The sequence below is a fragment of the Carcharodon carcharias genome, chromosome 2 (assembly GCF_017639515.1).
Source record: "Carcharodon carcharias isolate sCarCar2 chromosome 2, sCarCar2.pri, whole genome shotgun sequence".
NCBI classification, from domain to species: Eukaryota; Metazoa; Chordata; class Chondrichthyes; order Lamniformes; family Lamnidae; genus Carcharodon; species Carcharodon carcharias.
In genome coordinates, this window is record NC_054468.1 from 169328996 (window position 1) to 169351979 (window position 22984).

Sequence of the window (22984 nt, forward strand, 5' to 3'; positions counted from 1 at the left end):
CTCTCACTAGCACGTGGAACTGGGAATAATCCTGAGGTTACTACATTTGAGGTCCTGCATTTTAATTTCTCTCCTAACTCCCTGTACTGAGCTTGCAGGTCCTCATCCCTTAGTTTACCTATGTCGTTGGTACCAATGTCTACCATGACCACTCGCTGTTTACCTTCCCTCCCCACAATGTCCTGCAGCTGCTCCGTGACATCCCGGACCCTGGCATCAGGGAGGCAACATACCATCCTTGATTCACGTTTGCGGCCACAAAAGTGTCTGTCTATGCCCCTAACTATTGGATCCCCTATCACTATAGCCTTGTTTTCCTCCTGCCCCTCTGAGCTGCAAAGCCACCGACGGTGCCGTAAACTTGGCTGTTGCTGCTTTCCCCTGAGAGGCCATCCCCCCTAACAATATCCAAAGCGGTATATCTGTTAGAGAGGGGAAGACCACAGGGGACTCCTGCACTACCTTCCTGAGTCTTTTAATGTTCCTGATGGTCACCCATTCCCTTTCTGCCTGTGTAATCTTCACCTGCGGTGTGACCACTTCACTAAAGGTGCTATCCACTTTTTATCTGGTTTAGTGCTCATAGATAAGATAGTGTTCAGGAATGCTCCTTATGTAAGGTTGTTTTGTCTACTGTTTTGTTTTGGATTTCCAGCATCGCAGTTCTTTGCTTTTATGTTTTGTCTACTTACTATCTAATAACTCCCTCAATATCTGTGTACCAAACACTTTCAATATAACGATAAAAACAAAAAACTGCGGATGCTGGAAATCCAAAACAAAAAATAAAAAACAATTGGTTTGTTTTTCCTTGCAGTGCATGTACTGTTATTATTACTGCAACTCGGCACCGTTTACACTGTTTTAATTCACTTTAAAGGTGATCAGGTCTGGCGTGTTTTCCCATGTACTACCCACGTGGCTCTCTGTAACTAATCGGGACTGGCGGAGGCTGTGATTGGCTGAACAAGGCGGTGCGGAGGTTGTGATTAGCTGAGCAAGGAGGGGTGGAAGATGTGATTGGCTGAACAAGGCAGGACGTAGGCTGTGATTGGCTGAGCAAGGCGCGGGTCGCTGGGTCGTTTTGAATGAAGTGGTTGTTGGGGGTGGCGGGGATAGAACTCTGGCGGGCGGGAGATTCGGCAAAGTGTAACGTAAGTGAGTATTGATTAACTGGATCGCTTTAACTGGAAAACACCGGGAAATACTGTTCTAGACTGTTACGAAAGTGGCGAATGGAGAGTCTGAGAGACTGCTGACAGTTTACCGCGCTGATTGATTTATTTACATCTTTAGTATTGTATGAATTCATGGTTACTGGAAATTGCGCTCAATATGCCCATTTATAATGGTTTTGGCCTTCTAAGAAGTGGTTCCTTGTCAACTGTGGCTCTGTGGGTAGCCGTTCCTCCTCTTGAATCAGTAGGTTACGGATTCAATTCCTGCTCCAGAGACTTGAGCACAAAAATCTAGGCTGAGACTTCAGTGCAGTACTGAGGGATAAGGGCAGGAATTTCTCTCCAGTGTTGTGGCCACTATTTATACCTGGACCAATATCACTAAAACTGGTTATTTTCATATTGCTAATTGCGGGACTTTGCTGTAAGTAGGTTGGCTGCCATGTCTCCTATACTACACCAGGGACTGCTGAGTATTTTCTGCATTTTCTGCTGAAGCTGGAAACCTGAAAGACTCTGCCTTTGTGTTATGCCTTTTACTGTTTAGTCACCTTCACAAGTTTCTTACTAAAAAATGTTGCTTAATAATTTTTCTTTCAAAATTTGTTTATTCTTATCTTTTATGTTGAGGTCATGAGTCGTCAAATTCTGTACCTGATGGAATAATCTTCCTCAATCCAAATTGTCCAAACTAGTGAAAATATGTAACATCACCTGATCACTCTCAATTACTTGGAGATGTTAAAGGACGAGAGTTGGTGGGCTAGAGCCAAAGGGAGTGGTGATGGGACAAGAAAATAAACAAAAGATGGACCCAGAAGAGGTGTAAATGGCAGAAATGAACAGCTGTTTCTGAAAGCTAAAATGAGAAAAACAAGCTAAAGGCCAACACATGCAAATACAACCAGGCAAATTGGTGGGGCATAGACTATGGTATTAAATTGTTCAACTCATTGTTGAGTCCAGAAAGCTGTAAAGTGCCTAATCAAAAGGTAAGGTGCTGTTCCTCAAGTGTACATTGAGCTTCACAGGAACGCTGCAGTAGGCCGAGAACAGAGATGTCAATGTGAAAGCAAGGCGGAGAATTAAAATGGCAAGCCATTGGAAACTCTGGGTAATGCTTGCAGACTTAATGGAGGTGTTCCGTAAAGTAGTCACCCAATCTGCGTTTGGTCTCCCCAGTGTATAACAGGAAGCATTGTGAGCAGTGAATACAGTATAGTAATTTGAATAATTATATTTAAACTGCTGCTTTAGCTGGAAGGAGTTTTTGGGGCATTGGATGGTGAGGAGAGGAGGTAAAAGGGCAGTTATTGATCTCCTGCACTTACATGTATAGGTGTCTTAGGAAGGGTTGGGGTTTTGGGAATGATAGAGGAGTAGACCAGGGTGTCATGGTGGAAATGGTCCCTTTGGATGCTGAAAGGGGAGGGCAAGGGAGGATGTTTTTGGTGGTGATGGAAATGGCAGAGCATGATCTGTTGAATATAGAGGCTGCCGGGTGGACGGCAAGGACAAGGGGAACTCTATTGTGGTTCTGGAATGGAGGGGATGGGGTGAGAGCAGAAGTGAGGGAAATGGGATGGACACAGTCGAGGGACCTATAACCACAGTGGAGATAAGGAGGACATTGGAGGTGCTGATACGGAAGGTTGCATCATCAGAACAGATGCAACAAAGACGAAGAAACTGGGAGAATGGAAAGGAACCCTGACAGTGTGTGAGGAAATGTAGCTGAGATTGCTGTGGGAGTCAATGAGCTTATAATGAATATTTGTTAATTTACTATCCCCAGATAACTTTCATGCTTGATTACTTCAAGCGTGTTGCTGTTTAATATGGAATACCTATATTCACTCCTTCTATCTAATCTCATGACTTTACACCTATCTCTGTTGAACTCCATCTGTATGCATCCTTGGTGAAATTTTTGCTGATTTGAAACATTTGGGTATTTCAGTTTTTATTTTAATGTCAAAAACCAGAGGAAAAATTGATTCCAAAATCCAGGGTAAATTTGGAGAAAGTCAGTTATTTTGAACATTGTGAAAACATGTAATTGCGTTCCAATGTTGTACAGGTTTCCATGATCACCAAATATTGTCAAGTTATTACAGCATTAAGATTTATTTACAGTATTTTTGAATGAGCTGAAAAATGCCCACTGCAAAAATGTATATTTGAAGTAGCACATTGTTACTACAAAATCATGAAACAAAAACATATACCAAAATGTAATGCTGTATTGTGTATAATGAACAGTAAATTGGAATCATTTTGTTAATAACCTAGATGTAGTCAATATCAATATTCTTTAGATATTCTTCGTTTTGCACTAACAGCTTCCATTCAAATCATATTTTTAATGTAGAAAATGACCAACCCACTGTACAGAAGTAATCCGCAATACCCATACCCTGTGGAAGTGTTTTAAACATGTATAAACAAAAAATAAATGCCTTGCCAAGAAGATGGTAAGGGTAAGGCTATTTTTCATTGGGCTGTGCTTGTCACTGTCAAAGCCAATATTTATTTCCCATCCCTACGTTGCCCTTGAGAAGATGGTGGTGTGTCACCTTCTTGAACTGTAACTGTCCTTGTGGTGTAGGTACTCCCACAGTGCTGTTAGGTAGGGAGATCCAGGATTTTAATCCAAAAATGATGAAGGAATGGAGATATATTTCCCCGTCGTGCTGGTTTATGAGTTGCAGGGAAACTGGCAGGCATTAGTGTTTCCATGTGCCTACTGTCCTTGCCCTTCTAAGGGTAGGGGTTGCAGGCTTGGAAGGAGCTGTCGAAGAGCGAGTTGCTGCTGTGTATCTTGTAGAGGAGGAAGTCAATGTTTAAGGTGATGGATGGGGTACAAGTCAAGCTTTGTTACCTAAGGAGTTGTGAATGGAACTACATGCTTTGCACATCAGTGAATATCCTGACATTATGATGGAAGGAAAGTCATTACTGCAGCACTGCAAGAGTGGTCACTTTCACCTAGCCTTTGGGATCAACTGTTGTCCATGTTTGGACCAAGCTGTAATAAGGTCTGGAGCTGAAAGGTCCTAGCAGGAACTGAATGGCACATACATAAGAACCACAAGCAGGAATAGGCCACTTAGCTCTTCAAGCTTGCTGCGCCATTCAATAAGATTATGGCTGAAAAGATTGTAACCTACCACTGATAACCTTTCATCCCCTTGTTAATCAAGTCTATCTAGCTCTGCCTTAAAAAATATTTAAAGACTGTGCTTTCACTGCCTTTTGAGGATGATAGTTCCTACGACCCCCTGAGAGAAAAGAACTTCTCATCTCTGTCTTAAATGAGTGACTCCTTATTTTTAAACCGTGACCCTAAGTTCTAGATTCTCCCACAAGAGGAAAAGTGCTCTCCACATGCACTCTGTTAAGACCCCTCAGGATCTTAAAGGTTTCAATTAAGTCATCTCTTACTCTTTTAAATTCCAATGGATACAAACCTAACCTGTCCAACCTTTCCTCATAGGACAGCCCACTCATTCCTCTCAGCCTATTAGCCTAGTAAACCTTCTCTGAACTGCTTCTAAAGCATTTACATCTTTCCTTAAATAAGGAAACCAAAATTGTACACAGTACTCCAGATGGGTTCTCACCAGTGCCCTGTACAACTGAAGCAGAACCTCCCTACTTTTCTATTCAATTCCCCTCTCAATAAACAATAATGTTCTATTTGCTTTGCTGATACTTGCTGTACCTGCATACTAGCCTTTTGTGATTCATGCACTAGGACATCCAGATCCCCCTGAATCTCAGAACTCTGCAATCTCTCACCATTTAAATAATATGCTTCTTTTTTATTCTTCCTGCCAAAATGGACAATTTCATTTTTGCCCACATTATACTCCATTTGTCAGCTCTTTGTCCACTCACTTAACCTATTTATGTCACTTTGTAGCCTCCTTATGTCCTCTTGACAACCTATTTTCCTACCTATCTTTGTGTTGTCAGCAAATTTAGCAACCATTCCTTCGGTCCCTTCATCCAAGTCATTAATATAAATTGGAAAAAGGTGAGGCCCCAGCACGGATCCCTGTGGTACACCACTCGTTACATCCCATCAACCAAAAAAAGACCCATTTTTGGCTACCCTCCATTTCCTGTTGGCTAGCCAATCTTCTGTCCTTTTCAATATGTTACCGCCTACATCATGAGCCTTTATTTTCTGCAATAACCTTTGATGTAGCACCTAATCAAATGCCTTCTGGAAATCTAAGTACAGTACTTCAATCGGTTTCCCTTTATCCACAGCACATGTGACTCCTTCAAAGAATTGCAATAAATTGGCTAAACCCTTTCACAAAACCATTTTGATGCTGCTTGATTGCCATACACTTTCCTAAGTGCCCTGCTATAATAATAATAGCTTCTAATATTTTTCCTGTGACAGATGTTAAGCTAATTGGCTTGTAATTTCCTGCTCTGTCTCCTTCCCTTTTTGAATAAAGGAGTTACATTTAGCATTTTCCAATTGAATGGAGCCTTCCCCAAATCTAAGGAATTTTGGAAAATCTAAACCAATGCATCAATTATTTTACGACCCACTTCTTTTAAGACTATTGGATAAAGCCCTTCAGGATCCAGGGTATTGTCAGCCTGTAGTTCCAACAATTTGCTCAATACCACTTCCCTGGTGATTGTAATTTTCTTGCGTTCCTCCCTTTTATTTCCTGATATACAGCTATTCGTAACCTCTATAGTGAAAACTGATATGAAATACCTGTTCAATTCATCTGCCATTTCCTTACTTTCTATTATGAATTCCCCAAGCTCACTTTCTATAGAACTAGCGCTCACTTTGTTACCTCCTTTCTTATTTAAATATCTATGGAATCTCTTACTATCTGTCTATATGCTTCCAGCTGGCTTTCCATTGTACTTTAATTTTTCCATCCTTATTAATCTTTTTGTCATTCTTTGATCATCTTCATATTCTGTCAAATCTTCTGACCTGCCACTCCTATTTGCACAATTATATGTTTTTTCTTTAAGATAGATGCTGTCTTTAACTTTTTTAGTTAACCTCAGGATGGTGTCCTAGGCCCAACTATATTCAGCTGCTTCATCAACGACCATCCTTTCATCATAAGGTCAGAAGTGGGGATGTTCACTGATGTTCAGGATCATTCACAACTCCTCAGTTACTGAAGCAATCCATGTCCAAATGCAGCAAGACCTGGCCAATATCCAGGCTTGGACTGACAGGTGACAAATAACATTCGTGCCACACAAGTGCCAGGCAATGACCATCTCCAACAAGAGAGAATCTAACCATCTCCCCTTGACATTCAATGGCATTATCATCACTGAATTCCCCACTATCAAATTCCAGGAGGTTACCATTGACCAGAAACTGAACTGGACTAACCAAATAAATACTGTGGCTACAAGAGCAGGTCAGAGGCTAGGAATCCTGCAGCAGGTAACTCACTTCCTGACACTCCAAAGCATGTCCACCATCTTCAAGGCACAAGTCAGGAGAGTGATGGAATACTCCCAACTTGCCTGGATGAGTGCAGTTTCAAGAACTTTCCGGAAGCTTAACAACGTCCACGACAAAGCAGCCGGCTTGACTGGTACGCCACCCACAAACATTCACTCCGTCCATCACAGCCGCAGTGAGTGCCATCTACAAGATGCACTGCAGGTACTCACCAAGCCTCCTTAGATAGCACCTTCCAAACCCATGACCACTACCATCTAGAAGGATAAGGGCAGCTGATACATGGGAACACCACCACCTAGAAGCTCCCCTCCAAGCCATTCACCACCTTGACTTGGAAATATATCACTGTTCCTTCACTGTCGCTGGGTCAAAACCCTGGAACTTCCAGCAGCACAGTTGGTGTACCTACAACACATGAACTGCAGCAGCTCAGGAAGGCAGCTCACCACCACCTTCTCGAGGGTAATTAGGGATGGGCAATAAATGCTGGTCTAGCCAGCGATGCCCACACCCCAATAATGAATAAAAACAAACTATGGACGGTGGGTTCTCCACTTGGAAGCTTTTTTTTCTCATTGGAATGTATCTATTCTGTGTATTCCGAAATATCCCTTTAAAGGTCTGCCACTGCATCTCTATGGACCTATTCCTTAACCTCATTTGCCAGTTCACTCTAGCTAGCTCTGCCCTCATAATTGCCTTTATTTAAGTTTAAAATGCTAGCCTTGGACTCAGTGAACAGATTATTGGTACACAAGTGCCATGTAATAACACTGCATTGATACCTTCCATCTCTATGCTGATGATTGGAAGTAGACCGGGGTAGTAATTGCCCGAAAAGATTTGTCCTGGTTTTTGTAGACATTACCTGGGCAATTTTTTACTTTGTTGGGTAGATGTTAGTGGCTCTAGAGCATGAAGCAGTAAAGTTTGAATGGGGGTGCCTTGACTTTTATTCTCCAAATCTGGTGTTTCATGTTTTATATCTTAAAGGTTTCAAATACTTGATTCAGAAACTAAATGATCCAAAACCAGACTGATGAATCCTTGCATGGATCATTTAAGGTGAAACTCTGTTTCTCTGTCCACAGATGCTACCTAACCTGTGAGCATTTCCAGCACTCTTTTTGTTTTTATTTCAGATTTCCAGCAACCACATTATTTTGTTTTCATATTGATGAAATCTAGATGGATAACAAAAACTACATCACCCCCTTATCTACCAGATCTGAAGCTTCTTAAAGAAGTTCAATAAATTGATCAGGTGTAACCTGCTTCTTGTGAGCCAATGCTAACTTTGACGAATTAGACTTTGTCCTTCTGGATCTCTTACCCCATCCTCCATGAATGTCTCACATACTTCCTCCCCCTCAACTGAGGGGAGGTTCACAGGTAATTTAAGGTTTCATTGCCCAACCTTCTTTAAAGATGAAAGGAGCTCGCATTTCCTACTTTCTAATCCAGTAGGACATTGCCTAATTGCAATGAATTTTTCAATATACTTGTGAGAGGATTTGTAATCTCAACCAATTCCATCAGCATCCTTCGATAGATGTTCTGATTATAGATTAACAGAACTTTCTACAGACATAACCAGGAGTCTGGGACAGGCTGTTGCATCTTGGTTATCAAGATTCAGGATTTGAATGGATAAAATCCTGCAGTGGGAAGAGGAGATGCTGGAGATTATGGGGACAAACAACATGGGAGTCCCTTGCGACATTATTACCCCTTGAGCAACCATTTACTGCTCTGCTTCTTCAATCTGTTCATGGATATCATCATCTACTATTATATTCTGTCCATTTTCAGAACTGAAAATCTATGGAACACTTTTTGCCCCACTGGTGTCTCTGTTTCTTTCTAATCCCTTTGCATGCCTCATTATCTGGAACCCATATGTTACTGCTTGCTGTGTTGTTTGTTATCCTGGTGAAGACAGCCTCATGGACGATCTCTTCCAGACACTTTTCCTGCTTGTGTATAATGTGCCAGGTAGCTAGTTGGTTATTTAGTGCAGGAATTTATCTCTTGAGGGAGTCAATTACTTAGTATTCATGAAGGCACGCTCCACCCGGATTCTTTGCAGATCCAAGATGACCCACATCCTGTATGTCATGCTTACAGTAAGCTTAACATTCAAAACGACATCTCTATTTTTAACAAGTTAAAAATGTTTTAATTTTTTTCTCTAGATGTACTTTGATATAAAAATAATTACTTCCTACTGTCAAAAACTCACTCCAAATCTCCAAATATATCAAATTTGAACTTGTAATAAAGTTAATCATGTACAGTATAACCTGCAGGGCCTGTCTTGAGGGAAGAAAGCTGAACTTTACATAAAAAGCAAATACAGACTCCACTTCAGCTGTATACAGTGGCACTGAAGCAGCTCTCTTAATTTTAGCTGAAATTAAAGTCTAAACATTAAGATTTGTAAGTGGGAGAAGAGGACCTATCAATGAAGTTGTTAGTTCCTCCTCACTCATACAATTAGCTTATTGATGAAGAACATAGTTTAAAGGAGCAAGCAGTAAAAGTGAGGTTATTGAAACTGATCCAGCAAAACAGTTGTTGGAATGGGTTTGCAAAACTTCAAACAGATAACCAGCTGAGTGAAATCCTTTTAATGTCTTGTTTGCAGACATTGAGATAATTATTTTCTGAAAAATTCTCCGGGAATTTGGGGCAGAACCTTGTTCTGTTGGGATTCTGCCCTGTTTTGATTGGCCTTTTTCAATTCTGCTCTGGGCAACCACAGAGAGACCTTTCTCACTTCCCGTGTCAAAGGGGCCTCCAGGGCTTCTCCAGTAGATTCTGCCCATTTTCTGTCTTGAAATACCTCAGTGGCACTTTTCAAGAAAGACCCCAAATGTTACCTAATCTGAGGTAATCAATTGTCAATCCTAGAAGCAGAATGATTCCTTCGATGCCAAAGATTTGGGGCATTTTTTTTTGGCACTGTTAGGCATCAGGAGTTTAGGGAGAATGAGTCTGGGTCACTGATCCACGCTGATGAGTTGGGTTGCGTGTCATTGATTGTTCACTGCAGACATTGGCAGCCCATTGTGGCCATGTAAGTAACTTGGGCCCTGGGATTTAGGATAGGTTTCTAGCCTGGGGTAGGATAGATAGAGGTTCTAGTCTGTTTCCAGTATGCAGGTAGAGTGAACCCAGAAACTTAGACATATTAGAGATAAATTTTGATTGTGCCCTAAAATCACATGGGAATTGCGATGGGCAGTAAATCAGAGAAATTGATTGTGACCCTGGTAATATGAAATCTCCATGTTTTCTAATCATTTCAATAATTTTAGCATCCAGCCGTTGGCTGGACCTTTTAGCGCAGCACCAATATCGTGAGTGACTATTGCTTGCAGTCAGACTGCATTGCTTAAAGCTAGTTTGCTACTTAAGGTAAGACTAGGAAAGAGGATCTGTTTGGGGATTATCAGGAACTAGGAACTAAATTAAAGAACAGGTCCTCAAGGGTTATAATCTCCGGATTACTATCCGAGCCACGTGCAAATTGGCATAAGGACGTGAGAATAAGGCAAGTGAACACATGGCTAAAGGAGTGGTGCGGGAAAGAGGGGTTCAATATCTTGGGGCACTGGCATCAGTATTGGAACAGGAGGGATCTGTACCATTGGGACGGTCTCCACCTGAACCGATCTAGGACCAATGTTCTAGCGAAAAGGTTAAATAGGGTGGTCAACAGGACTTTAAACTAGAAGGTGGGGCGGGGGTGCATAGGGAAGGGTAAAACTCCAAGAAGTATGACTAATGGGTAACAAAGCAGCAGGTTAGGTGTTGGGGGCTGGATTCAACTTCATGGAAAATTATGAAAAAGCTGAAAAGAAAGGAGAGCCCAGGAGAGGCTACTAAAGTCTCCAGAACACAAAATAGGACAGAGTGTTTGGAAAGGGCTAGGAATCTAACTTCAAGCACATCAGATAAAGGGATGACAGTGAGAAAGGGGATGGGAAATACAATGCTGAAGGTGTTGTATCTGAATGCACGCAGTATATGAAATAAGTTAAATGAGCTTGTGGTGCAGATTTAAATTGACAGGTATGATGTGGTGGACATTACGGAGACATGGCTGCAAGGGGATCAGGACTGGGAGCTAAATATCCAAGGATATACATCCTATCGAAAAGATAGGTTGGCAGAAGGGGTGGGGTTGCTTTGTTAGTAAGAAATGAAATTAAATCGATAGCAAGAAATGATGTAGGGTCAGATAATGTAGAATCTGTTTGGGTAGGGTTGAGGAACCACAAAGGTAAAAAAACCATAATGGGAGTTATGTACAGGCCTCCGAACAGGATGTGGGGCACAAGATACACCAGGAGATAGGAAAGATGTGTAAGAAAGGCAAGGTTACAGCGATCATGGGGCATTTCAATATGCAGGTAGACTGGGAAAATCAGGTGGGTAATGGATCCCAAGAAAAGGAATTTGTGGAATGTCTACGAGATGGCTTTTTGGAGCAGCTTGTGGTGGACCCCACTAGGGAACAGGCAATTCTAGTTTTAGTGATGTGTAATGAGGCAGATTTGATAAGGGAGCTTAAGGTGAAGGAACCCTTAGGAGGAAGTGACCATAATATGATAGAATTTACCCTGCAATTTGAGAGGAAAAAGCTGGAATCAGATGTAACGGTATTACAGTTGAATAAAGGCAACTACAGAGGCATGAGGGAGGAGCTGGCCAGAATTGACTGGGAGATGAGCCTAGCAGGAAAGACAGTGGAACAGCAATGGCAGGAGTTTCTGGGAGTAATTTGGCAGACACAGCAAAAATTCATCCCTAGGAAGAGGAAGCATACTAAAGGGAGGACGTGGCAACCATGGCTGACAAGGGAAGTCAGGGACAGCATAATAGCTAAAGAGAAAGCATACAATGCGGCGAAGAGCAGTGGGAAACCAGGGGATTGGGAAGCCTACAAAGACCAATACAGGACAACTAAAAAAGAAATAAGGAGGGAGAAGATTAAATATGAGGGTAAACTAGCCAGTAATATAAAAGAAGATTGCAAGAATTTTTTTAGATATATAAAAGGTAAGAGAGAGGCAAAAGTGAACATTGGGCCACTGGAAAATGATGTTGGAGAAGTAGTAGTGGGGAACAAAGAAATGGTGGAGGAACTGAATAGGTACTTTGCGTCAGTCTTCACAGTGGAAGACGCGAGTGGCATCCCCAAAGTTCAAGAGAGTCGGGGGGTGGGTGGGGGAGGGGGGGAGGGGGAGGGGGAGGGGGGGGGGGAGGGGGAGGAGGGGGGGGGGGGGAGGGGAGAGGGGGGGGGGAGGGGAGTGGGGGGAGGGGGGGGGGGGGGAAGGGAAGGGGGGGGGGAGGGGGGGGAGGGAGGAGGGGGGGGGAGGGGGAGGGGGGGGGGGAGGGGGAGGGGGGGAGGGGGGGGGGAGGGGAGGGGGAGGGGGGGGGGGGAGGGGGGGGGGGAGGGGGGGGGGGGGGGAGGGGGAGGGGGGGGGGGGGGGGGGGAGGGGGGGGGGGGGAGGGGGGGAGGGGGGGGGGAGGGGGAGGGGGGGGGGGAGGGGGGGGGAGGGGGGGGGGGGGGGGGGGGAGGGGGGGGGGGGAGGGGGAGGGGGGTGGGGGTGGGGGGGGGGAGGGGGGGGGGGGAGGGGAGGGGAGGGGGGGGAGGGGGAGGGGGGGGGAGGGGAGGGGGGGGGGAGGGGGGGGGGGGGGGAGGGGGGGGAGGGGGGGGGGGGGGGGGGGGGGGGGGGGGGGGGAGGGGGGGGGGAGGGGGGGGAGGGGGGGGGAGGGGGGGGGAGGGGGGGGGGAGGGGGGGGGGGGGGGAGGGGGGGGGAGGGGGGGAGGGGGGGGGAGGGGGGGGGAGGGGGGGAGGGGGGGGGGGGGAGGGGGGGGTGGGGAGGGGGGGGGGGAGGGGGGGGGGAGGGGGGGGGGGGGGGAGGGGGGAGGGGGGGAGGGGGGGGAGGGAGGGGAGGGAGGGGGGGAGGGGGAGGGGGGGGAGGGGAGGAGGGGGGGGGGGGAGGGAGGGGGGAGAGGGGGGAGGGGGGAGGGAGGGGAGGGGGAGGGGGGGGAGGGAGGGGAGGGGGGGGGAGGGGGGGTGGGGGGGGGGGGGGGGGGGAGGGGGGGTGGGGGGGAGGAGGGGGGGGAGGGGGGGGGGGGAGGGCCAGGGGGAGGAGGGGGGGAGGGGAGGGGAGGGGGGGGGGAGGGCCAGGGGGGAGGAGGGGGGGAGGGGAGGGGAGGGAGGGGGGTGGGGGGGAGGAGGGGGGGAGGGGGGGGGGGAGGGCCAGGGGGAGGGGAGGGGGTGGGGGGGGAGGGGGGGGAGGGGGGGGGGGGGGAGGGGGAGGGGAGGGGGGGGGGAGGGGAGGGGGGGGAGAGGGGGGGGGGGAGGAGGGGGGAGGGAGAGGGGGGGGGGGGGGAGGGGGGAGGGAGAGGGGGGGGGGGGGAGGGGGGGGGGGAGGAGGGGAGGGGGAGGGGAGGGGGAGGGGAGGGGAGGGGGGGGAGAGGGGAGGGGAGGGGGGGGGGGGGGGGGGGGGGAGAGGGGAGGGGAGGGGGGGGGGGGGGAGAGGGGGGGGGGGGGGGGGAGGGCCAGGGGGAGGGGAGGGGGGTGGGGGGGGGAGGGGGGGGGGGGGGGGCCAGGGGGAGGGGAGGGGGGGTGGGGAGGGAGGGGAGGGGGGGTGGGGAGGGAGGGGAGGGGGGGAGGGGGAGGGGAGGGGGGGGAGGGGGAGAGGGGAGGGGAGGGGGGGGAGGGGGGGGGGGGGGGGGGAGGGGGGGGGGGGGGGGAGGGAGGGGAGGGGGGGGGGGGGGGGGAGGGAGAGGGGGGGGGGGGGGGGGGGGGGGGAGGGGGGGAGGGGGGGGGGGGGGGAGGGGGGGGGGGGGGGGGGGAGGGGAGGGGGAGGGGGGGGGGGGGGGGAGGGGAGGGGGGGGGGGGGGAGGGGAGGGGGGGAGGGGGGGGAGGGGGGGGGGGGGGGGAGGGGGGGGGGGGGAGGGGAGGGGGGGGGAGGGGAGGTGCAGAGGTGAGTATGGTGGCCATTAGCAAGGAGAAGGTGCTAGGAAAACTGTAAGGTCTGCAGATGGATAAATCATCTGGACCAGATGGATTACACCCCAGAGTTCTGAAGGAAATAGCTGAAGAGATAGCGGAGGCATTAGTGGTGATTTTTCAGGAATCATTGGAGTCAGGGAAGGTCCCAGAGGACTGAAAAAACGCTAATGTAACCCCCCGTTTAAGAAGGGAGTGAGGCAAAAGATGGGAAATTACAGGCTGATTAGCCTGATCTCAGTCGTTGGTAAGATTTTAGAGTCCATTATTAAGGATGAGATTTCAGAATACTTGGAAGTGCATGGTAAAATAGGGCAAAGTCAGCATGGTTTCATCAAGGGGAGGTCATGCCTGACAAATCTTTTAGAATTCTTTGAGGAGGTAACGAGTAGGTTAGACAAAGGAGAGCCAATGGATGTTATATAATTGGACTTCCAGAAAGCCTTTGACAAGGTGCCGCACAGGAGGCTGCTCAGTAAGATAAGAGCCCATGGTGTTAGAGGCAAGGTACTAGCATGGATAGAAGATTGGCTGTCTGGCAGGAGGCAGAGAATGGGGACAAGGGGGTCCTTCTCAGGATGGCGGCCGGTGACAAGTGGAGTTCCGCAGGGGTCAGTGTTGGGACCACAACTTTTCACTTTATACATTAATGATCTAGATGAAGGAACTGAGGGCATCCTGGCTAAGTTTGCAGATGATACAAAGATAGGTGGAGGGACAGTTAGTATTGAGGAGGCGGGGAGGCTGCAGAAGGATTTGGACAGGTTAGGAGAATGGGCAAAGAAGTGACAGATGGAATACAATGTGGGGAAGTGTGAGTCATGCACTTTGGTAGGAAGAATAGAGGCATGGACTATTTTCTAAATGGGGAAACAATTCAGAAATCTGGAGTGCAAAGGGACTTGGGAGTCCTAGTCCAGGATTCCCTTAAGGTTAACTTGCAGGTTGATGCGGTAGTTAGGGCGGCAAATGCAATGTTGGCATTTTATTTCGAGAGGACTAGAATATAAAAGCAGGGATGTGCTGCTGAGGCTTTATAAGGCTCTGGTCAGACCACATTTAGAATATTGTGAGCAATTTTGGGCCCCATATCTCAGGAAGGATGTGCTGGCCCTGGAGAGGGTCCAGAGGAGGTTCACGAGAATGATGCCAGGAATGAAAGGCTTATCATATGAGGAATGTTTGAGGACTCTGGGTCTATACTTGATGGAGTTTAGAAGGATGAGGGGGGGGGATCTGATTGAAACTTACAGAATACTGAAAGGCCTGGATCGACTGGACGTGGGAAAGATGTTTCCATTAGTAAGAGCGACTAGGACCTGAGGGCACAGCCTCAGAGTAAAGGGAAGACCTTTTAGAACAGAGTTGAGGAGAAACTTCTTTAGCCAGAGAGTGGTGAATATATGGAATTCATTGCCACAGAAGGCTGTGGAGGCTGGGTCATTGAGTGTATTTAAGACCCAGATGGATAGGTTCTTGATTGGTAAATGGATCAAAGGTTACGGGGTTGAGAAACTTATCAGCCATGATTGAATGGTGGAGCAGACTTGATGGGCCGATTGGCCTAATTTCTGCTCCTATGTCTTATGGTCTTAAAGTGGAGGTGCATTGTGGCTGGAGCTTGTGCTGACAGTCATACAGGAAGTGGCCCTGGGAAAAATTGAAGCTTGGTGCAATTGGGAAAGAATGGGCTCCAAGATTTCTAAATGCAGTGCTGGAAGCCTTGATGGAGGAGGAGAAATGTCCTGTATCAGAAGGGTGCCAGGAGTCCCTCCAGACATGGGCTCAGAAGGCAGTTGGAGCAGATAACTCACACTAGTGGTCAAGGTCAGTAAGTGCATCTTCATTTTACATCCTACCAATTGCATCACTAGCCTCAGCTGCTACTCAATTCATCACATTCCCATCACTTGCCAACCAACAATCTTTACCAATCAGGACTTATACCTGACATTCATATGCTCACTTTTACGCATTGAGCACTGTTGCGGATCTCAAAAAACACCTCACAGATTGCATGCACTGCCAGTTATTCGACTATGACAACCACATCATTCAAGCAGATTGCACAGCACTTGCTGGCATGCTTTCCTCTCTTTTGCAGAACAAGGTGGCACACAACCAGAGGTAACAGGAGCTAACTGGAGGGGAAGAAGTGCAGCTCTTAATCCCCCTGTAGGAGATGGTGCTGGCCATTACTGGTGTGACTATTGGTGAGCCCATGGCCAGTAATGGGGCTGAAGCCATCAAAGATGACAGTATCATCATACCTAATCCTTTTTTTCACATTCCATCTCCTTCTTACCCACAATCTCTCCTGATTTACAAGGTGCAAATGCCCCTCTTGCTTTCTGCTTCTCTCCATGGAACAACTTTATTCGTGAGCCTTTCTTCTTTCAGATACCCATGAAGTGCTGCCTGGCCAGGGAATGGCCATCATTCGATTTCACACTTGCAGCCATCAGCCCAGATACTGAGGCAATGTAATTTACAAGATGACATCATGGTGGGATCGGCATGTATTGAGACACTGCAGCCAGGACAAGAATCAAGGAGAGTGCAGGTGCCAGCTCACTTGAGGTCACAGAGTTTTCTTGCAAAGGACTTGGATGGGCAATTGGATGGGGAAGCCTATAGAAGATTGTTGATGGGTATGCACAAAAAAATACTTAGTGCATTGGGAAGCCTGCCAGAAAACCTGCAGTCAATGGGAAGGAACATGGAGGAGTCTGGCAATAACTTGGCAGTGGGCTTTGTGCAAAGAGTCCTTCTCTCCCTCTTCCTGCTGTGTGGCCTCTTCTCACTCATGTTTTATTCCATGAGGGGAATGCCAGCTAGTGCACCCATATCTGGGAGCAGCTGGCTTGTGCAGAAGTTTTGAAGTCAGCAAAAACTCTCAGCACCAGCCATACCACTTTCTGTAGACTTCTGTAATTTTAAAGAACAATGAAAAGCGCCACATACTTACAGGACCATAGCAACAGCTCAAATAAATTAGCCAGCAAGCAATCTATATGTAGTTCTTTTTACGTAGTGCTAATTGGAGAGGGACCCTTCCTGCTGCATGACACATGTCCATCTGTGTGTGGTTAAGAGAAGGGTTTTAGTTGGAATGTTGAGCTCCAAACTGGGATAACTGAGTGGAATTGGTATTGCAAACTGGCCTGATGGTTGCCTACTTAGCATATTTCCAGCAGCCATTCACGGAGCACGTGCGGATGCCATTTTAGAACTTTTAGGGCACTCGCAGTGCTCAAAAGTTGGGTGCTAATGATCCCAATTTCTCATCTATTGGTGCTAGTGGTATGTCCACCCATGAGTTTTCCAATCATAATATTTGCATATTAAAGACATTTTTGTCCTTTCAAAGAGCTGCTATTGACCTTTTGTCTTTCTAGCCAACATGCTCAGCAGTAAATGAATGCAAGTGTATCCTTTTATTTTAAGAAATACAAAAAAAGGAAGCTAAGAAAATGTTGGCAAAATATTCATTTTTTTCATAATCTCCTCTTGGGTTTGCTGGAAGAAAACAAGGGAAGCCAGGATATATACTGGAAAATCTGATACTACCCACGCACACTATTATCCAAGCAACTGTGTCAATAAACCATGGCATTGCTTGCAAAGTCACTGTCTTTGAAAGCATTTCATTCAGGATGCAATTATGCAGCCATATCATTTGCTGTAGATTGATTTGCTGACAGCCTTCATCACCGTTACAGCATTGCCCTCAATTGTGATGTCTTTGGCTCAGAGGGCTCCATGGGGACATCTAGGATAGATGCTAATTTGCAGCACATCAAACAGGTGACTGACGTGCTATTGCTCATGTGTTCAAATTCGTTCTTTATCTTCCCCATTTGAATAGCAATAGCTGCATGACTAGGCTGCCCAATTTTATCTTGTAGCTGTATTCCCCAAAGTCCAGCAAGTCACTGAAGGCATTCATCTAGCTTTCTGAACCCCTTGACACAATTATGCACAGTCAGCAAACTTCTCTTATAAGCAGGTTTCAAAAGTTCTGAATTGATGGAATTTGATGCTAAGGAACATTGGAAACTTCTCTGGCCACCAAGTGCCTGCTTCTTTATTGCCCCTAGCTGTTCCTCATGTATGCACTGTGAGTAACCTAATGCAACTTTCTCGAATTCTCTTATCTAATTTCCCCAAGGTAGATTAGCTGTGCTTAAACTTGCAGTGAGTGATGTCGGTGAGCGTGATACTTTGAGGTGCTGTTTGCTTTTGCCAGGATTGCTGGTTGTTTCCTAGGGCAAGCTTACAAAAACTATGCACATAACAATGTTGACTGCAGAACACTCCTTCCAAACTAATGGAAGGAATGTAATGTGTGTCCTGGTGTTGTTCTTGGGTGCATGTCACTGAGAAAGGAAGAGGAATAATAACAGGGGAGCCTTCTTCCTTTAAGTGCCTGAGCCAGTTATTTCTTGTTTGTCCTCCTTGGAGAAATTTAGGATCTCTTCACATAGAAGGGGAAAAAGATGATCTTTGCTCATTCATTGTCTCGCAATTCCAGTGTTCTTGGGGAGATAGTAAGATTCATTTGGTGGTATTAAGGCCATTTCTGTGTGGACTTTATTTTTTTCATTTTGTTTTTCTGATTTCACTTGAAATCAGACTCTTTCATGACTCTTGGTCGTAATCACCCTAATGCTTTAACTTACCAGCTGCATTTTGTCAACGATACAGACGAACATATGAAATAGGAGCAGAAGTAAACCATTTGGCCCCTCGAGCCTGCTGCACCATTCAATAAGATTATGGTTGATCTGTTTGTGTTTTGAATTCTACATTTCCACCTATCCCGAAAACGTTAGATTCCCTTGCCGAACAAGAATCTATCTACAAACACAGAATTACCTGGAAAAACTCAGCAGGTCTGGCAGCATCGGCGGAGAAGAAAAGAGTTGACGTTTCGAGTCCTCATGACCCTTCGACAGAACTTGAGTGAATCCAAGAAAGGGGTGAAATATAAGCTGGTTTAAGGTGTGTGTGTGGGGGGGTGGGGGGGCGTGGTTTGGGTCAGGGAAGAGAAGTGGAGGGGGTTGGTGTGGTTGTAGGGACAAACAAGCAGTGATAGAAGCAGATCATCAAAAGATGTCACAGACAACAGAACAAAAGAACACATAGGTGTTAAAGTTGGTGATATTATCTAAACTAATGTGCTAATTAAGAATGGATGGTAGGGCACTCAAGGTATAGCTCTAGTGGGGGTGGGGGGAGCATAAAAGATTTAAAAATATTTAAAAATAATGGAAATAGGTGGGAAAAGAAAAATCTATATAATTTATTGGAAAAAACAGAAGGAAGGGGGAAACAGAAAGGGGGTGGGGATGGAGGAGGGAGCTCAAGACCTAAAGTTGTTGAATTCAGTATTCAGTCCAGAAGGCTGTAAAGTGTCTAGTCGGAAGATGAGGTGTTGTTCCTCCAGTTTGCGTTGGGCTTCACTGGAACAATGCAGCAAGCCAAGGACAGACCTGTGGGCAAGAGAGCAGGCTGGAGTGTTAAAATGGCAAGCGACGGGGAGGTTTGGGTCATTCTTGCGGACAGACCGCAGGTGTTCTGCAAAGCGGTCATCCAGTTTACGTTTGGTCTCTCTAATGTAGAGGAGACCACATTGGGAGCAACGAATGCAGTAGACTAAGTTGGGGGAAATGCAAGTGAAATGCTGCTTCACTTGAAAGGAGTGTTTGGGTCCTTGGACGGTGAGGAGAGAGAAAGTGAAGGGGCAGGTGTTGCATCTTTTCCATGGGCATGGGGTGGTGTCATAGGAGGGGTTTGAGGAGTAGGGGGGTGATGGAGGAGTGGACCAGGGTGTCCACCTTTATCTACCTATCTATCTCTGCCTTAAAAATATTGAATGACTGCCCCCACTGCTTTCGGAGGCAGAGAGGTCCAAAGTCTCTCAACCCTCTGAGAGAAAAAAATTCTACTCATCTCTATCCTTTTTTGGCATTTCCTATTGTAGCTTTTCAGAGGTAAAAAGAGGAAGTGAATGCAAGTTTGGCCACACTGTGAGGATGTTTTTTGCTCACCTGCATAGTGACACATCTCATAACTGAGGAGCAGTAGTTCTTTCCCATTTTGAACTGACTTAGACCTGGGGCAGCATTTTGCCCTTGATGGGCGGGCGGGCCCAACCGACTCGGCGGCGGGTGGGTAGTCAATCGCTGCTGCCAAAACAAGCCCCACCGCCGTTATAAGTGGGTGGGCCAGTTAAGACCCACACAGCGGGCTGCCCAACGGGAAGCGCTATGCACTTCCTGTGCGGGCGGGGGGGTTCCCCAAAAGTGAGAGTGCACTCTTTCACGCATGCGCACAAAAGAGTGCACATCTCCCTGAGGCTAAGTGCTGCCTCAGGGAGATCGCTGAATGTTGTTCAAACATTAAAAATAGAAAAAAAAAATCCTTATCATGTCCCCCTCGTGTGACAATGTCACACGAGATGGGACATGTTAATGAAATACACAAAAACTTTATTAAACTTTTAAAATTCCGATATCAAACCTCATCCCGCCAGGTGAGGTTTGATAAAAAATCACCCGCCCGCCTGCCCGTTGGGCCCGTGCGCCGAGCCGAAGTTCGCATGGGCTCTTCAAAATCCTCATCGATTGGTGACTTAATGGCCTTAACAAGGCCTTTAATTAATGGTGGGCGCGCATCACACTGCATAGCGGCCCGCCGACTCAAACATCCAGATGCTGCGTGACCTGCCACTGCATGTCAGCCAGAAGATTCAGCCCATGAACTGAAAGCAGTCCCATATAACTTTGTTTGCTTGGGGCGGGAGGAGATTGTAGGTGAGCTGGTGTAAGTGTCGGCGTAGGGGTTGGAATTGACTCCTCGTACTCGAGCTTACGTTTGCTGTAACTGATTACTGTATCTTTGTACAGGTAATAGTTGATATTGCATCAGTCCTTGGACTGTTAGAAGATGAATTCTTTGACTAGCTTTTTTTTGTAATTTACCATCATGTGGCTAATGCATTTTGTATTGCAACAAGTGGAATTCAAAATTTGGGTCATTTTGTTCTTTGATGTATGTAGGACAGCAAACAATGGATATGGGAAAAGAGTGCTTACTTAGCAAGCTTTCTGCAGTTTCTGTGCTGCAGTTGTTAATGGGAATTGTTTAATATATAGTTCTGTCAGACAATTTCCTGGCAGAACTGGCTAGTGAGGATGGCTGGGCGGTAGAGTGAGTGAGTCAGCATAATATTTTTTCACCATTGGGATACTGGTTCATGTCCAGTTTTAAGCCATTGGTTGAAAGTTTCTCCATTTTACTTTAGTTGCTAGGATTTGAAATTAAAAGATTTTTAGGCAGTCTCAATTCAGTCACTTTGTAGACCTGGGCCTGCACCGCATTTAATGTGGCTGATTGGGTTGGACGGTGGGTAAGGAGGTGGGAGGAGAAGAGTTGGAGTTGGAACTGCTACTGAGCATCTGGCTGTAGGGTTACTTCATACAACTGCCTGTAATCAAAAAGTGTTTAATTTCCCTGCACTGATATCCTTCGTCATTATAAGTGCATTATTAAGCATAGTTTACCGTTTTTCTGAAGAGATTGACAGCAAAAGAAAAGGAAAACAACAGATTTTAAGCCACAATAAATTTGCAGGTTTTGTTCAGCATTTCACTTTTTATTAATCTATCATCAAAGAAGGTCTAACAGGAGTGAATACAGGCACCAGATCCCAGGACATTCAGGACCAGATGTGTTCCAGATCTAGGGATTTTATGGATTTTAGGTCCCGTATGGTGCACTTTCATAATATGAAAAAAGAATGAGAAACAAAGACTAAAAGGCTTTTATTTACTTTTATTGTTTTATTACTTTATTATTTTACTTTTGTAAATGGCATCTCAATTGAAAGAGTCAGCATCAGAGGGAATGTCTGGGGTGCTAGCTGCTTTACAGGCACAGGCTGTGGAAGTCAAAGATTCAGGCTCTGTTGTACTTCTTTTAAATAAGTCCTGCCGCTTAAGTTGTTTCAAGTATGTGAGCCTTTCTTTCAGGAACACCTCTTGTATTTTGTAAACCCACATAACATGCTGCTCAGTAATGAAGCTCTTTTGTTCCATCATACGAATCAATTCCTCCATAATGCTTATGTACCTGTCAATAGACACTTTTTCCTGTCCAATGCACCATTTTCATTGTCATCGTTATCACACTCATTCTCTTTATTCTTATTCATGGCCATGTCACATATTTCACCGTCTGAGCTGGAGGTGAACTGGAGCATCATTGTCAATATCAGACAATCCTTAACAGCTTCGTCATCCAATAACTTGGCTTCAGCACATGACAAATCTTTTGCATATATCAATAAATTTTCAACAACATTTTTTCTCCTCACACACACGGAAACCACTAAAATCAGGTTCAATTTCACCTTCACCATTTAGGGACATGGTAAATGGCCACCACCTATTCGCAAAATATCTTGGGGTACGTTGACCTAGGCCTTCGCAGAACTCCAGCGTGCATCTTTTACATTGAATTCTTTTTGGAATTCCTTAATTCCCAAGCCTCTGTTGCATGCAGTGAACGTTTTGTGCATGAATTCTGCCTTATACCTGGTCTTGACTGCCTGCAGAATGCCTTGGCCCAAGGGCTGGATGAAGGATGTACAGTTGGGGGGGCAAATAAACTCCGAAAACATCGGCCAGAATTTTCCCATTGGGGGCGGGGCCTGCTCGCCGACGCGGGATGACGTCCGGTGGAATCCCCGTCGTCATCCCGCTCCATTTAAATATTCAGGAAGGCAGGCGGACTGCGTGATCAGCTGTCTGCCCGCCGACCTGTCAATGGCTAATTGAGGCCATTGACAGGATAATTAAGACAATTAAAGGCCCTGCCCGTCCAAACTTAAGGCTGGTGAGCAGGCCAGGAACTCCAGCGGGTTCCTGATTATACATGAGACGTCATACACTGGCGGGATGAGGTTTCATGTCTGTTTTAAAAAAAACTTTAACAAACTTTGTCATATTTATTAACATGTCCCATCTTGTGTGACATTGTCACATGAGGGGGACATGTTAATTTTTTAATTTTTCTATTTTTTAATTTTTCTATTTTTAAACTTTGAAGCGCTGTCAGTAATCTCCCTGAGTCAGCATTTAGTTTCAGGGAGCAGTGCGCTCTTTCACGCGCATGCACGAAAGAGCGCACTTTGACAGATGTGGATTCCCCCCCTACTTCCTGTTGGGTAGGCCGCTGGGCCGTCCTTAATTGGCCTGCCCACCCAAAATGGCGGCGGGGCCCGCTTCGGCGGCG

General features: G+C 46.4%; 1 protein-coding gene across 5 annotated transcripts in view; it reads left to right on the plus strand.

Moving 5' to 3' along the window:
• Window positions 1-1110: 1110 nt before the first annotated feature.
• The window catches only part of fancl (FA complementation group L), a 94727-nt gene continuing 72853 nt past the window's right edge, over window positions 1111-22984 (plus strand). For 2 of the 5 annotated variants that reach the window (XM_041215384.1, XM_041215403.1), the window contains exon 1: window positions 1132-1154. The gene's annotated coding sequence lies outside the window, so the exon portion shown is untranslated. Of the gene's footprint in view, window positions 1159-16084; window positions 16248-22984 lie in introns of all 5 variants that reach the window. The other 3 variants (XM_041215361.1, XM_041215395.1, XM_041215378.1) reach the window with 3 other exon arrangements.